This window comes from Myotis nattereri, assembly GCF_964212035.1.
Source record: "Myotis nattereri genome assembly, chromosome: X".
Taxonomy (NCBI): Eukaryota; Metazoa; Chordata; class Mammalia; order Chiroptera; family Vespertilionidae; genus Myotis; species Myotis nattereri.
This window is the reverse complement of record NC_138078.1, coordinates 123637887-123655293: the sequence shown is the minus strand read 5'-3', so window position 1 is coordinate 123655293 and position 17407 is coordinate 123637887. Positions and strand designations below refer to the sequence as shown.

General features: G+C 37.4%; 1 long non-coding RNA gene across 1 annotated transcript in view; it reads right to left on the bottom strand.

The window, feature by feature from the left end:
• The window catches only part of LOC308536163, a 66390-nt gene that overhangs the window by 15242 nt on the left and 33741 nt on the right, over positions 1 to 17407 (bottom strand). Inside the window, exon 4 of the long non-coding RNA XR_013997330.1 lies at positions 12289 to 12385. This is a non-coding gene — a long non-coding RNA (uncharacterized lncRNA). The remainder of the gene's footprint in view (positions 1 to 12288; positions 12386 to 17407) is intronic.

Sequence of the window (17407 nt, the reverse complement as noted above, 5' to 3'; positions counted from 1 at the left end):
TTTCTGGTTTCTTGGGATATTAAATCACAATTTTTAGGAACTGATGAGATGTAAAAAAAAGAGTGTGGAGTGCTGTGGTCATTTCTGGGTTCCATGCTTGAAGGATATTGAAAAACTGGAAAATGATTGGAGGCCAATGGCCATGATGCTAATAATGTCTGGAAACCATCTCATAGAAAAAAAAGACTAGAATGGAAACCTAGAAGAGAAAAGATTTGTGGAGACATTGTAGCTGTTGCCAAATATTCAAAAGTCTATATCTATGGGAGAGGAAATGGATTTTGCTTATTTTATGGCATTCCCAATGACAAATTAGGACCAATGGATAAAAGGTAGATTTTCGTTCAATATCAGAAAGAATTTTTGAATGAGTAGAGCTCTCTAATAGTTGAAAGGCTCTTTGACTTTCCCTCATTGAAAATTCAAACAGAAGTAAGTAAAGAGTCCAACAGTGATAAGGGAGTTCTGATCTTCTCATCCCTTCCCTTACATAATAACTACTTCCTATAACATATTTTAAATTCTATTATTTCTTGATTATACAAGTAACAGATATTCCATGTTGAAAAATCTGAAAATACAAAGAGAAAAGCAAATGAAAATAAAATCATCCATCTTCCCACCTCCCAAAGACTTGAATATTTTGGCATATAGCTTTACAGACTGTCTGCTATTTATCAATTATATATATATATATATATATATATATATATATATATATGTATAAAATTTTTAAAAACAAAAATGAGATCCCATTAATCACACTGTTTTTTAACTTTACAATATAGTGTAAACATCCTTCCATGTCAAGTGATATATGACTGTGTCATCATTCTTAATGGGTGCAGAGATTTCTATGGAATGAATGTACTGTAATTTAACTCAATGCTTCCCAAAGGGTATTCTACATTACAGCAATCCTGTAAGATGACCCTCAAAAAAGAGAAATTTGGTTAAACAGTTTTAAAATGTCCCATACCATATTCCCATTTTGGGTTTTCACAATGTTAAAGAAACAAGTTTAACTGAGTTTCCCAAACTTACTTGACCATAGATTGCCTGTGGCCTCCTCCTCCTCCTTTAATTCTTCAGGACACTTATTTACATTTTCTAAATCACTCTGAGAAATTATGCCTTACCTTATACTTTAGTGTTAGAGAGTGGGTTTTCTTTTTTCTTTTTTTAACATAAAGCTCACATTTTAGCCACTTTTAAGTATGCAATAATTATATTCACAATATTATTCAACCATCCCCACTATCTATTTCCAAAACCTTTACATCATCCCAAACAAAAACTCTGTAACTTTCCCTCCCACCAGCCCCTGGTAACTTGTAACCTACTTTCTGTCTCTATGACTTTGTCTATTCTTCCTTTTTTTTTTTTAATCCTCACCAGAGGATATTTTTCCATTGATTTTTAGAGAGAGTGGAAGAGGGAAAGACAGAGAGAAATATTGATGTGAGAGAAACACATCGATTGGTTGCCTCCTGCATGTACCCCTACCAGGGCCTGGGCCGGGGAGGATCCTGCAATTGAGGTAAGTACCCTTGACCAGAATCAAACCTGAGACCCTTGGGTCTGCAGGCCGATGCTCTATCCACTGAGTCAAACTGGCTAGGGCTGACTTTGTCTATTCTTAATATCTCATTTAAGTGGAGTTGTGATGTTTGTCCTTTTGTGTCTGACTTATTTCACTTAGCATATGTTTTCAAGGCACATCCATGTTGCATCATGTAACAGAACTTTATTCCCTTTTATAGCTAAACTAGAGGCCCGGTGCACAAAAGTTTGTGCACTGGGGGTGGGGGGGAAGGGGGTGGGAGGGTGTCCCTCAGCCCCACTTGTGCCCTCTCACTGTCTGGGACCCCTCAGGAGATAACCACCTGCTGGCTTAGGCCCGCTCCCCAGGTGGCAGATGGCAGGCCCGATCCCTGGGTGCCTGCCCCTCCTCCCCAGGTTGTGCACACAGCAGGGCCGATCCGGGGGTTGGGGCGCCGCCCCGTGTTGGGTCGCACACGGGATGCCTGGGCAGGCCAGCTGATTGCTGCTGCCCTGCCCAGCCGCTCCTGGTCGGGTCGCACACGGACGCCCACCACCCCGGGTCGCAGATAGCAGGCCCAGATGGTGGCGGGGCAGGCGGGATGGCGCTGTCCCACCCTGCCTGCAGTATGCAAATTAGCCAGCATCTTTGTTGGCGGTTAATTTGCATATCATGCTGATTAGCCAATGGGAGGCGTAGCGAAGGTATGGCCAATTACCATGTTTGTCTATTATTAGATAGGATTATATTCCATTGTATGGATATACCACATTTTTATCCTTTCATCTGGTGATAGAAGTTGATGCAGCAAGGAACATTGACATACCATTAACTGTTTGAGTTCTTGTTTTCAAGAAGTGGAATGTTTAATCACATGGTAATTCTGTTTAATACTTTGAGGAACTGCCAAACTGTTTTCCACTGTCACTGCATCATTTTACATTCTAACCAGCAATGTACATGGGTGTTATTTCTCCATATCCTCACCAAAACTTGTTATTATCTTTTATTTTGTAGCCATCTTAGTGGGTATAAAGTGTTATCTTTCTAGTTTTAATTTGCATTGCTCTAATGACTAATATTGTAGAACATCTTTTCATGGACAGTTGTATATCTTTTTTGGAGAAATATCTATTCATAAAGTTCTTTGCCATATTTTATTTTATTTTTTTCTTTGCCCATATTTTAATTGAATTGCTTATCTTTTTTGCTGAGTTATAGGAGTTCTTTATATATTCTGAATTAAACCCTTATCAGATATGATTTACAAATATTTTTCTCATTTTATAGTTTGTCCTTTCACTGTCTTGTAAATGTTCTTTGATGCACAAAAGTTCTTAATTTTGATAAAGTCCAATTTATCATTTTTCTTTTGTTGCTCATGCTTTTGGTGCTATATCTAAGAATTCATTGCTAAGTCAAAGATCATAAAGATTTATCCCCTAAGAATTTAATGGTTTCAGCTCTTAATATTTATGCCATTGACCCATTTTGAGTTAATTTTTTTTTTGTTTGTTTTTGTTTTTGTTTTTTTTGTGTGTGTGTGTTTTTTTTAATATATTTTATTGATTTTTTACAGAGAGGAAGGGAGAGAGATAGAGAGTTAGAAACATCGATGAGAGAGAAACATCGATCAGCTGCCTTCTGCACATCTCCTACCGGGGATATGCCCGCAACCCAGGTACATGCCCTTGACCGGAATCGAACCTGGGACCTTTCAGTCCGCAGGCCGACGCTCTATCCACTGAGCCAAACCGGTTTCGGCTTGAGTTAATTTTTGTATATGGAGTGAGTTTGAGTCCAACTTCATCATTTGCATGTGGATATTCAGTTGTCCTGGCATTTGTTGAAAACATTAGGTTTTTCACAATTACAAATAACATTATAGTAAACATCATTTTCAACCTGTACCATATTTTTCTCTAAGAAAAATTCCTAGGAGCATTAATATATCAAAAATGTGCACATTTTGAAGGCTTTTTTTACCTATACCATCAAACTTCTTCCAGAAATGACATTAGGAATCTATTATAGTGAATTCAAATACCACTTTCTCCACACTATCAACAGCCTTGCATATTTCAAAAAATATTTTTAATCTGTGCTCATCCATGTGATATGGGAATGTATTCCAAATCAAGCTTAAGGGAGTTTTAGTGAACTTCTCTCAACAGCCCCAAAGTCCTAGCTTCAGTACCTTCCTTTCCAAAGACCTCACACTTACGAAAAGATTATCCAGGAATAGTACTCGATATAAGCCACTGCAGAATTTAATATAAGTCTAGTTAAGGAAGCAATCTAAACCTTTCCTCTCAGAAGAGAAAGACTAGAAATGGAAAGTGTAATTAGGTTTCTTTGCTGTATAATGTAATTTCAAAGTATTTTCTTCCTCAGCACAAAATCACAAACCAGCTGTCTGCGACTTTGAAATGTGTCCTTTTTCCCTTGTGTTCAATGGAGAATTACCAAGCATAAGAGCCATGCCAAGAAATCAAGTGAAATGAAGGTAGAGTATTTTCTTATAGCCATATGATAATTATTGAAGCAAAAGCAAAAGCTATTTTGCTGGTAGTCTGCTTTTTAGTACTAGTCGAGTACTTCCAAATGTGTATTGGTACAGAGTTTTTGTAGTTGATGTAGCTTTTGGCCCTGTCTCCTTCACTTCTCTGAAGCAAGCATACCAAGTGTTTCTTTATGTTGTTTTGTTTCAAGCTGTAGTTATAGTAGAAGAAAAATTTTATGATGAGTGGTTTGTCAATGGGAAGCTGTTATTAACATGGAAATCCTGAGAGGATCATTTATCCACACAAAACAAGAAACCGGGGGAAAATTAGCTTTCCACATTTCTTCATAAAGCATGCATAATTCATAGAAGAGAGGAAACTATTGATGAGGCTGAACAAAATGATTTTCTTGTTGCCAGAAAGAATAAAAACATTAGGTAATAAAGCTCTCTAATTTCCTAAATATTTTCTTAAAGTCTTTTTGAAGTTGAATGCCATCATGACTTTCACTGTCATGCTAGCAAGATGAAGGCAGATGTTTTTACACAATCAATAAAATTTTAAGAGACAGAAGGGACCTTATAAATATATAGTCCAACTACACTTTACAGATTGGAAATCTGAAGCCCACAAAGGTGAAGTGACTTCACAAAGTCATACAGAGCAAATGACAGAGCTGGAGTTACAAGTCAGGTCTCCTGACTCCTATACTCACTAATAATGTACCTAGTCTGGCCACTTCCCTAAAAGTTTGATATGAACAATTATGTTACCAGTTTACTTTGCCATCAGTAATTCACAGAGTTCTCCAATTTCATACATCTAGCTTATTGTTCAATTTATAGGATTTAGTTAATAACTGTATTAATTTGATGCATTTATTTTGAGAGACCATGGTCATTAAGTCTCCCACTGTTAAGAAAGTTGAGCAAGTTTCCAAGAGTCCTATATGATGTATGATTCTCTCCACCTATACATCATAGGCATTTGTAAAAATCAATCTTATTTACTCTTGCGTTAAGAACCACATTTTAGGAAATCTGTGAGATATGGACTTTAAGGAAAACAAAACAATCTTTTTTCCAGAGTACTTACTGTTCTCTGGCCTTTTCTAAATGCACAATTTCAACTATTTGACAGTGAAGTCTACCTATATGATAGATTTTTTTAAGCTCAACTTTTATGTTCTAAAATATTTAAAAACACTTCAGGCAAATTATAATTAGTTTTCTCCATAGATATCCAAAGTACTATACATGCATTTTCATCATGGATATTTATATATAGTTGCTTCTAGGTGAATTTTAAAAATTCATTTAGGAGATGAGATTAAATATATCCTGTAGTGGGAGTACTAATAATTCAAAGAGCAGGGATGAAGATTAATGAAGTAGAATCTTAACTCATGGGCTTTTAATAGCTCATTTGATTTGCTTTAATTCTGAAGAGCCAATAAAACAGGCCACCTAGATATAAATTCTAACCCCACCCCCCCCTTTTTAATGTAAGAGCTTCCTTTTCCCCCCTTCTATTGAATTTCGTGAGGTGACACTGGTTAACAAAATTATACAAATTTCAGGTGCACAATTCTAATTGTAGGATTGTATTCATCACTCCAAGTCAAGTCTCCTTCCATCACCATTTATCCCCCCTATACCCTCCTCCACCTTTCCCCAGCTCAACCCCCACAATCATCACACTGTTGTCCCTGTCCATGAGTTTTTTCTCTTTTTATTGGCTCAATTCCTCCGCCACCACCCCAGCCTCCCAACATGCCCCCCCCCCCCAAAGCTGTCAGTCTGCTCTCTATCTATGGGTCTGTCTCTATTTTGCTTATTAGTTCATTTTGTTAATTAGATTCCACATATGAGTGAAAAGGTGTTGTCCAACAATAGAATGAACTGTCATGTGAGCGAGTTGGTTTATTACTACAAGATTTCAAATGAAGGCTAAAAGATAATCTGTCTGGAATTCTTAAAAGGATTCTTGTATTGAGAGGTAGATTAAAATCCACCCTGGCCAGTGTGGCTTAGTTGCTGGAGCTTCATCGTTCCATGCACAGAAAGTTTGCCAGTTCAATTCCTGGTCAGGGCACATACCCAGGTTGTGTGTTCGATCCTTGGTCAGGGTGCATAAGGGAGGCAACTGATCAATGTTTTTCTCTCTCTTTATCCCTCTCCCTTCCTCTCTCTCTAAAATCAATACAAACATGTTAAAAAAAGACTTCTAAAATCTTTTATGTTCAAAGATTCTGTGATTCCTATATTGTCTTTCCTACTTCTATGACACAAACAAAACAGAAATAGATTCATGGATACAAAGAAAAAACTGATGGTTGTCAGATTGAGGGGGGCGAGGCTAGGTGATAAAGGTGAAGGGATTAAGAAGTAAGCACAAATTGGCCATTACAAGATAATCATGGGGATGTAAAGTACAACATAGGGAACATAGACAATAATATAGTAATAACTATGTATGCCAGGTAGATACTAGGCTTATTGGGGGGATCACTTTGTACATTATATGAATGTCTAAGCATTGTACTATATAGCTGAAACTAATATAATACTGAATGTCAGTTATTATATTTTTTCTAAAAAAATAACACCATGTGATAACACAGGGACACAGGGAGAATCCCATGATGAAGATAGAGATTGGAGTGATATGTCTGTAAGGCAAGGATTTCCAGCAACTACCAGAAGCTAGGAGAGAGACATTAACAGGTTCTCTCTCAGAGCCTCCAGAAGGAACCAATTCTGCTGAAACTTTGATCTCAGAATTTTAGAATTCCAAGAACTGTGAGATAACCCATGTCTATTGTTTTAGGCCAAGCATGTCAAACTTGCAGCCCACAATGAATATTTTTGTGGCTCAGCCAATATAACAGTATGTAAGAAACGTTTTAATAAAAATTTCGTAACTTAATTTTTACAATATCCTGTTATACATAACTAGAGACCCGGTGCATGAAATTCCTGCATGGGTGTGGTCCTTAGGCCTGGCTGGCAATTAAAGCGGTGACCATCTGGCATGGAAGAGCAGGTCCCAGCTGACCTCTGGGCCCCTAGGCACCCATGCACCCCCCTCCACCTGAGTCATCGGGCCCCCACCCAGCTCCCTCAGTGCATGGGAGCCGGGTGGTGGCCCCACCCCCTGCCACAGGTCGATATCTGCGGGGCAATCGGTGGGGCAATTGAGCCCTGCTCACACCCACCTTGGCCTGGTGCTGCCTGCTCACCTGCTCCACCATCCCGCCATGGCCCTGCTCTTGTCAGGGCCCATTGGAGCTGGCAGCGCCTCCACTGCCGCCCGCTGTCAGTGCCTCGTTGCCTATGCCCGCCATGCTCTGTGCCGCCCCCGGTGGTCAGCACACATTATAGTGAGCAGTCGAAATTCCAGTTGAACTCCTGGTTGAGGGGACAATTTACATATTAGGCTTTTGTTATATAGGATTATTAATAACGAACTACAATGTCTGCTAATGACTGATTACCATAATCGTGTTGTATTCATTTCCGTTACATGCCTTATGGGCAGGCGCACCACTTCTCTCCACTAATACTAGCAGTGAATATTTTAGCAGCCGATCGCCACGTCATTAGTCTTGGACAGACTTGTTTGGTGTGCACAATGGGAAATATTTCATTTTCGGAGAACAAGAAAAATGGTTTATTTACATAATGCTTATTAATTTGTGCAGTTATTCAGTGTCTGGTAAGTTAATGCTCAAGAAAAATTTTTATTAAAATGTTCTATTAATTTATGTTAACGATTACTCATTTATTTCAGCCCTTAGTATTCAGCATGTCTCTATCAAAATAAACCTACATTTCACCCTAACCAGTTTGGCTCAGTGGATAGAGCGTCGGCCTGCGGACTGAAGGGTCCCAGGTTCGATTCCGGTCAAGGGCATGTACCTTGGTTGCGGGCACATCCCCAGTAGGGGATGTGCAGGAGGCAACTGATCGATGTTTCTCTCTCATCAATGTTTCTCTCTATCCCTCTCCCTTCCACTCTGTAAAAAATCAATAAAATATATTTAATAAATAAATAAAAAAAAATAAACCTACGTTTCTATGAAAATTGAAGTTTTTGGGGTTTTTCTGCAGCCCACATAAACCTAAACTTTGTTTATTTGGCCCGTGTTAACCTTTGAGTTTGACATGCTTGTTTTAGGCTATCTATTTGTGGTATTTTGTTATAGAAGCCACAGGAAACTAACATATATCCTTCACTATGGAAAACTGATATGACAGTTCCTTGGCATGTTTAGGATGACAAAATAAGTCTTACCATAATTTTGAAAAATCAACCACGAAATATCATGAAAAAGTTAGATTTGCTTTGATCTAAAAATCAATAAATGGAAAATCATTTAAGAAATGGATCCTTCTAACACATAAGTTCAAAAGACAACAGAATGGAAAATTCTTGATTCTGAGCATATTATAGTGAGTGTGGCATCCTAGGGTACAACTAAGACTAACTGAATAAAATGAAATTGTTGGAGTTGAGAAAAGGAAATTGAGATAGGTTTACCAAGATTTATTGATTAAAGTTCCTTATACAACTGATTAGTTGTTTCACCCCCATTGTTCACTTTCTCCATCCATAGTCTTTGTACCTGAACATACTACAAAACTTTTTTTTTTTGCTAAAGTGCCAATAATGTATGAGGACCTTTTTGTCTGTCAATGATCAACAATTTCAGCAAGGAACATGACAGCAATCACACCTTGTTCCATGAGGGTCCCCTTGTATATTCACAATTGACCCACTAAAGGTCTGGCAAGTAAAGAAGCTGGGTAAAAAAGGCAGTAGTGATAGTTCACTTGTCCTTAGCCAAGTAGAATCCTGTCCCAGTTTCAGGATTGAAGACCACCATGATCCCAGTCATTTCATAAATACTCACTTATTCACAGGTGAATAGAATTTTCCCCTACATATATATCTATTCTAATCAATTCCATCAGGGCCATTGTCAAAAAAATTGTTGGTGCCACAGTCTTTTTCAAGCATGGGGCATACTTACATCAAATTTCCATCATGATGATTGTGCCCAATGACAAAGAAAAACTTTTATAAAAATTTTAAATAATCATTCCTATTTCATTAGTGAGGAAATTTAAACTTCATTTCATGAAGATACATTTCTATTTTTTAAAATGCTGAAACTACCCTCAATTACTTAAAACACTTTAGATTTAAAATTTTTAATAATCATATATATTTACAGAGAGGAAGGGAGAGGGATAGTTAGAAACATCGATGAGAGAGACACATCGATCAGCTGTGTCCTGCACACCCCCTACTGGGGATCAAGCCCACATTCCGGGCATGTGCCCTTGACCGGAATCGAACCCAGGACCCTTCAGTCCGCAGGCCGACGCTCTAGCCATTGAGCCAAACCGGCCAGGGCTAGATTTAAATTTTTTAACACATGATTTTTCTTATTTAAAAAACACCTTTAGACTTTTGATTAGAAAACTAGGGCTTAAACAAATATTTATAGCCCTTAGGGAACAACTAAAAGAACATAATTCTTGCAGAAAAGCCCTAACATATTAAGTCTCTATTTAATCAAATCAGTAGTCATGATTATGAATAAAATACTATTTATAGAAATGTGAAAGACCACAATTTATCGACATTGTCTTTTTTCCACACTTAATTAGAATATAAAATTGGTCAGGGATAATCAGGTAAAGTACAAATTGAATGAAGTCTCAATTACATATTATTTTCTTCCTATCAATTAGCTTTTTAAATTTAAATTATTTATTGTTGAAAGTATTACATATGTCTCCTTTTTCCCTCATTGACCTCTCCCCACCCACCCCCCAGCACAGGCCCTCACCCACCTACTGTCTTGTGTCCATTGGTTATGCTGATATGCATGCATGCAAGTCCTTTGGTTGATCTCTTACGCCCCTCCCACCCTCCCCTCTGAGGTTTGATAGTCTGTTCTATGCTTCTATGTGTCTGTATCTATTTTTGTTCATCAGTTTATGTTGTTCATTATATTCCAAAATGAGTGAGATCATGTGATACTTATCTTTCTTGGACTGCCTTATTTCACTTAGCATAATGCTCTCTGGGTTCATCAATGCTGTTGCAAATGGAAGGAGTTCTTTCTTTTTTATAGAAGCATAGTATTCCATTGTGTAGATGTATCACTGTTTTTTAATCCACTCATCTGCTGATGGGCAATTAGGCTGTTTCCAAATCTTAGCTATTGTAAATTGTGCTGCTATAAACATAGGGGTGCATATATTATTTCTGATTGATGTTTCTGATTTCTTGGGATATATTCCTAGAAGTGGGATTACCAGGTCAAATGTCAACTAGCTTTTATTTATCTTGCTTCCATTATTGCTTCCCAAGAAATTAAGTATCCAAGCATCCATGTGTAAAATAGGCAATCCTTGGATTAGTATGCTACAACTAGCTTAGTTTTAAAAACATCTTGTAATAGCTGATTTTTCCAAACCAAGTGGAAACTAGCAATTACTGAAAATATTAAAAAGTAACATGGACATTCAGTATATAATCTTAAAAAATCATTTTAACATTAATATTCCATCAAGACACAATTTTATTTATGTATTCACATAAATAAATAGAGCTCTCAATTGTTTTTAACAATTGTTCAGCATGCTTCTATATATTAGCAACTTGAAAACGTATAACTGTATCTTCAACATAGTTCTTATTTGAAAAATATCTTTGAAAATATTACTACATTACTTTTAAGGGCATACATAGGACATAGACATTCAAGTTCTATGAATAAACAGAATTTTAGGGGAAAATGAATAGGAAATAATATAAATTATACTATACAATTATGTTATTGCTACAACGTGTGTGTGTGTGTGTGTGTGTCTGTGTGTGTGTGTGTGTGTGAGAGAGAGAGAGAGAGAGAGAGAGAGAGAGAGAGAGAGAGAGAGAGAGAAGAGAGAGAGATGGAGTACACCAGCAAGAGAATGCCTACATGTGTTTCTCCAATGGTGAGAAAGTCTTGGGATGGGTGAATCACTTAGTTGAAAGTTCATCAACTATAATATATGGAGAACTAGAATCAGCAGGCGACACAGGAGAGTTTGTGACAGGGCTGATTTTAGCAAGTGAATTACAAGGAGATCTTATACTGCTGTTGTTTCCATCAAGAGCGTCTGAACAAGTGATAGACTAGAAGAAGAAAATGCCACTTATTGATAAAAGAATTCAAGCCCTTGCCAGTTTTGCAAAATGATTGGAACATCAGCCCTTGGACTGAAGCATCGTGGGTTCGGTTCCCTGTCATGTACCTGGGTTGCAGGTTTGATACCCGGCCCTGGTTGGGGCTCGTGCGGGAGGCAACCAATTGATGTGTCTTTCTCACATCAATGTTTCTCTCTTTCTCCCTCCTTCCATCCCTTCCACTCTCTCTAAAAATCAATGGAAAAATATTCTTGGGTGAGGGTTAAGAACAACAACAACAACAAAAAGAATTCAAAAGCCCTCTGTGTACTCTGCCTTGTCTACAAATGAATGCAAAATATATGAAGCAAAGAAATGGCACTATTTATAAGAGCAATTTCACAAGAGTAGCAAAACAAACCAATAGTAACAATAAATAAATATCCATTCATTGAATTTCTCATTTTGATGATTAAAACATGCTTTTTCAGCACATTTTTCAATAATATCCTCCATCTAACAAGACACACAAAAACCCAAGGTAGAAATGATGGGCAGAAGATTAGTTTTTTCCAATCTTGCATTTTTATGTCTTTCTCTAATACCTCTTAATTTAATACCAGTGATTAATGTCCCATATAAGTGCTAGGGAAGAGAACTCAAGTTAATATTATCCATTTGGGATATTAATGGGTTTTTTGGGGATATTAGTTTTATAACTTCTAAAAATATTTAATATTTAATAATATACCATAGTTGTGAATATATACAATAGCTAAGTAGACTTAAAATTAAGTGAAAATGGCCACTGAATATTTAAAACCTCATGTTAAGACTCACTACAGCCCGGCCAGCATGGCTCAGTGGTTGAGCATCAACCTATGAAACAGGAGGTCGATTCCTGGTCAGGCAATGCCCAAGTTGTGGGCTCAATCCCCAGTGTGGGGTGTGCAGGAGGCAGCTGATGAATGATTCTCTCTCATCATTGATGTTTCTCTCTCTTCCTCTTCCTTGCTCTCTAAAATCAATAAAAATATTTTTAAAACAAAGACTCACCACATATTTATATCAGACAGCTGGGTAGTATCAGAAGAAAACACATTGGGTTTGCCTTGGAAAAATCTCTTTGGCTGATCTTCAAATATAATTTCACCTATTACAAAAAAAAAACAGACCAAGGTAGAGATATGTTTCATCTAACATGTTTATTATGTTTTTCATTGCAAAAGTAAAACTTGCCCTAGCCGGTTTGGCTCAGTGGATAGAGTGTCGGCATGTGGACTGAAGGGTTCCGGGTTGGATTCTGGTCAAGGGCACATCCCTGCGTTGCAGACTCAATCCCCAGTAGTGGGGTGCAGGAGGCAGCCGATCAATGACTCTCTATCATTGATGTTTCTCTCTCCCTCTCCCTCCTCTCTGAGATCAATAAAGATATATTTTTTTAAAATAAGTAAAACTTGTTCATTGCCGTTAATTTATAAAATACAGGAACACACAAAGAAAAAACATTTCAGAGATCACCACTTTCCAGTAATTCCTGAATATGTGTATGTACATACAATTTTTTCAAACTAAATTGGATTTGTACTATATATAATACCAATATGTAATCTACTTTTTATTTTTAATGATTATAATTTTATCATAGTATTCACTACATTCTAAAGCATGACTTTTATAGCTATATAGTAAGGCTGTACCATAATTTAATCTCATTCCTTATTTTAAACCATTAGGTCATTGCTATCTTTATTTTGCTAAAAATGAACATTGAACTAAATATAAACAGATCAATTCTTTGTAGCATACAATGAACAAAATAAATATATTTTTAAAGATTAAGGAGAAACATCTAATCTCCCAAAACTGCACTGCCATAACCTTCATCTTGAAGTAAATGTTAAAATCGGTACATTGTTGCACATTCATGTGATAACCATATCTGGCTATGAGAAAAACTGATATCCAAGTCCGTAACTTCTAGGGTGGAATATATTTAAATGCTAAAACACTAAAGCCATCTACTCATTAAAAAATACCCATAGAAACAGTTTCCGCAGACCTTCCTTAGGAGTATTATCATGGTTCATAAAGCTCAAAAAGGTATCCTGTCCTATGAAAGATTACACTGACACCATTATGGAAAAATGACTCATCTCTTATTTTTGGTTTAAATTAAAGACAAGACAAATTAGAACAAATTCATCAGAGAAGAAAATTAAAATTTTCTTTGCTAAAACCATTATTGCTTATACAACAATATTATAGCTGTCCAATTTCTGCAGATTTCTCAGAATTCCCACTTGAAGCTTTACTTGCTCTTGCTAATTCCTAATGGAAGAAATTGCTGCTTATTTTCACAGAATATGCCTTCATATGCTTGGAAACTCTAACCTTTATCTGCTTAATTTGTTATTGCATCTGAAAGATCAGATGGATTTTTAACATATTTGTATAAGTTATATTTAGGAGGGTCTGACTTAAAATATAGGCCATGAGGTATATATAGAACTTGCTTTGGAATTCTTAGGGACAACTTGAATAAATGAGTCAGTCATCCTTCAGAGAAGCTGAAAACCAGGAACAGAAGCTTGCATGTGACATGCCATGTCCACCAATGCACTGAGCCGAAATCAAGTCTATTATGCCAAAATTGCAATATAAAAACAATTTTTAAATCATAAATTCTAAGTAAATGCTAGGCACTTTCAATGTTATAAAACATTGTATGAGTAAATGTCTTAAAGGAAAATTATTTTAATTTAGTAAAACTGTTTTTTATTTGAGTGTTTTTAAAAAATTCTCAAATAACCCCAACTCCCTAAAAGCTATTTAACTGTTAATATACTTGAATGTTTTTTTCAACACTAGCCCAAACTTCACAGCACTGGCAAAAGACCCGTAAGCTAGGTCATTGATCCATCTTCATAACACAGTGCATTTAGTTTGGAAAAGAGTATTTTCCAGAATTGATCTAGTTTTAGTCTTAGAATATAATAAATACATGCTGAGTTAGGTATATTGCTAGGAAGACTGCCATGAATTAATCCAAAATACAATGAACATTGAAGTACATTTCAATTTCTTCCCCTATACTTTTGCTCTTCTTTTCTTTCCCCTCCTCCTCCTCCTCTTCCTCTTCCTTCTTCTTTCCCATCTTAATGAATTTTTTTTTGCAAATACACATTTTAAAAGTTTTATCTCCTTTATCATTTTCCCTTCATATCATAGTTAAAGTTGATACTAAGCCTATAATCCGGTTAACAAAATAGGAAGAAGAACATAGCTTAGTGAGGCAGAGTTTAGAATGGGGATTCAGGATTATGGGAGTTAAAAAAAATTCAGTTTTTTATTGCCATTTTATTACTGAGTAGGTGGGTCATTTTCCATATATTTAAACAAAAATGGCTCTCATAAAGAAGTAAAACATTGAACCTTAGCATATATTTTGGTGTTGTAAGTGTATCTAATTTCTATCAACTTATTCATATGATATCAACATGTATGTGTGGTGGCGAGGTAAGGTAGGGGCTGACATTCAGCAGAATACTGCCGGAAGCCGGTCCATCCTTGCTGCTTGACACAGTCGCTGCAGGAAAGAAACATCTGCACAGCATATGTTTCAAGGGACCTGGCGTATATAGCATACTGTTCTTAATATGTTTGCTCCCCTTAGCGCTGTGTGTTTTAACCAAGGTCACCTCTCCGAGAAAGGTTGTTTCCCCAGGTAGGAATTTTTCCCTGAAGTCAGGGAGGGGATGCCTCTCCGAGAAAGGTTGTTTCCCCAGGTAGGAATTTTTCCCTGAAGTCAGGGAGGGGATGAAACTCCTTAACTAAGTGCCAGGCGGGTAGTTAATCACTACAAACAATCATGCTTAAGCTACATAATCTTTACTCCCTGGAATGGAGATAAGAAACGCCCTAACCTTTGTAATAGAAATTGACAGGATTAAAATCAACTGGGATAAATACGGATGTAACAAGACAATAAACAGCAGAACCTCTTTGGAGATCGAGACCAGGACTTGGTTGGAGATCCTGGCTAGGCTGCTGATCAACTGAACGCTGTCTCCGTGTCATTCCTTCTTCGCAGACTCCGTCCACACCTTTGGGGACCCCTGGACCTGCTGGGGCTGGACCCCCGCAGAATACTTGATGCCTGATTTACTCTACTTATTTGTTCATTCCCTACCTTTTTTCAGAAAGCATTTAAGGCAACTAGCTTGGTGAATTATACTCACATCATAAAAATCATAACCGTTGACTAAATGGGAATTAATTTTCTTAATTCACATTTATATGGTATTTTATAGCTTTCAAAATGTCTTTACATATAGTTTTGTTTGAGTAAAATAAAAGGTATCTAGTAACTTATCAAATATATTATAAATAAATAAATCCTTTAAGACAAATTTTTGTATAACATTTGATTTTATAAAATACTAGAGGCCCGGTGCATGACATTCATGCACTGGGGGGTGTGGGCGTCCCTCAGCCCAACCTGCAACCTCTCCAGTCTGGGAGCCCTCAGGGGAGCCCTCTCCAATCCCGGAGTTTCTGTCTGTCTTTGCAATCATATGAGCAAATTGTATGAGACCCCAACTCAGTTTGGTTTGTTGCTCACAGCATAATAGAGGCATTTTTTTCCTTTGCTTCATTGGTGGAGATTTCCTGGAAGTTTTAGGATATCTTCCCTTTAATTTTTCCTAGACACTCTGATTTTACTTATGTCTCTCACCTTTGCTTTCCCTCCATCCCCCACCACAACAGTAACTTGCTCCAGGCTCACTTTGCTCTAGTGTCTAGGACAGTGGTTCTCAACCTTCCTAATGCCACAACCCTTTAATACAGTTCCTTGTGGTGACCCCCAATGTCATTGTTACAAATTGAACATAAAGCATAGTGATTAATCACAAAAACAATCTGTAATTATATATGTGGGTTTTTTTTATTATTAGTTAAGGTATTACAAATGTGTCCTCATCCCCCCCATTAACCCCCAACCTCCCCCCACACACAAACTCATGCTCCCATCCCCCTGCTGTCCATGTCCATTGGTTTGGCCCATATACATGCATACAAGTCCTTCGGTTGATCTCTTCCCCCCACCCCCGCCCTCCCCTACCTTCCCTCTGGGGATTGATAGCCTGATCGATGTTTCTCAGTCTTTGGGTCTGTCCCTTTTCATCAGTCTATGTTGTTCTCTATAATCCACAAATGAGTGAGATCATGTGGTATTTATCTTTCTCTGACTGGCTTATTTCACTTAGCATAATGCTCTCCAGTTCCATCCATGCTGTTGCAAAAGGCAAGAGTTCCTTTTTTTTACCGCAGCATAGTATTCCATTGTGTATATGTACCACAGTTTTCTAATCCACTCATCTGCTGATGGGCACTTAGGCTGTTTCCAAATCTTAGCTATGGTGAATTGTGCTGCTATGAACATAGGGGTGCATATATCCTTTCTGATTGGCGTTTCTGGTTTCTTGGGATATATTCCTAGTAGTGGGATCACTGGGTCAAATGGGAGTTCCATTTTTACTCTTCTGAGGTAGCTCCATACTGTTCTCCACAGTGGCTGCACCAGTCTGCATTCCCACCAGCAGTGCAGAAGAGTTCCTTTTTCTCCACATCCTCTCCAACACTTGTTGTTTGTTGATTTGTTGATGATAGCCATTCTGACAGGTGTAAGATGATAACGCATTGTCGTTTTGATTTGCATCTCTCGTATAATTAGTGACTTTGAGCAGGTTTTCATATGTCTTTCTGCCTTCTGTATGTCCTCTTTCGAAAAGTGTCTATCTAGGTCCATTGCCCATTTTTTTATTGGATTGTTTATCTTCCTTTTGTTAAGTTTCATGAGATCCCTGTAAATGTTGGGAATTAAACCCTCATCGGTGGTATCATTGGCAAATATGTTCTCCCATGTAGTGGGTCTTCTTGTTGTTTTGTTGATGGTTTCCTTTGCTGTGCAAAAGCTTTTTATTTTGATGTAGTCCCATTTGTTTATTTTCTCTTTAGTTTCCATTGCCCTAGGAGCATTATCAGAGAAGAAATTTCTTCGGCATATGTTTGCAATTTCGCTGCCTGTGGATTCCTCTAGTATTTTTATGGTTTCCCATCTTACGTTTAATATATGTTTTCCGATGGTCTTAGGCGACCCCTGTGAAAGGGT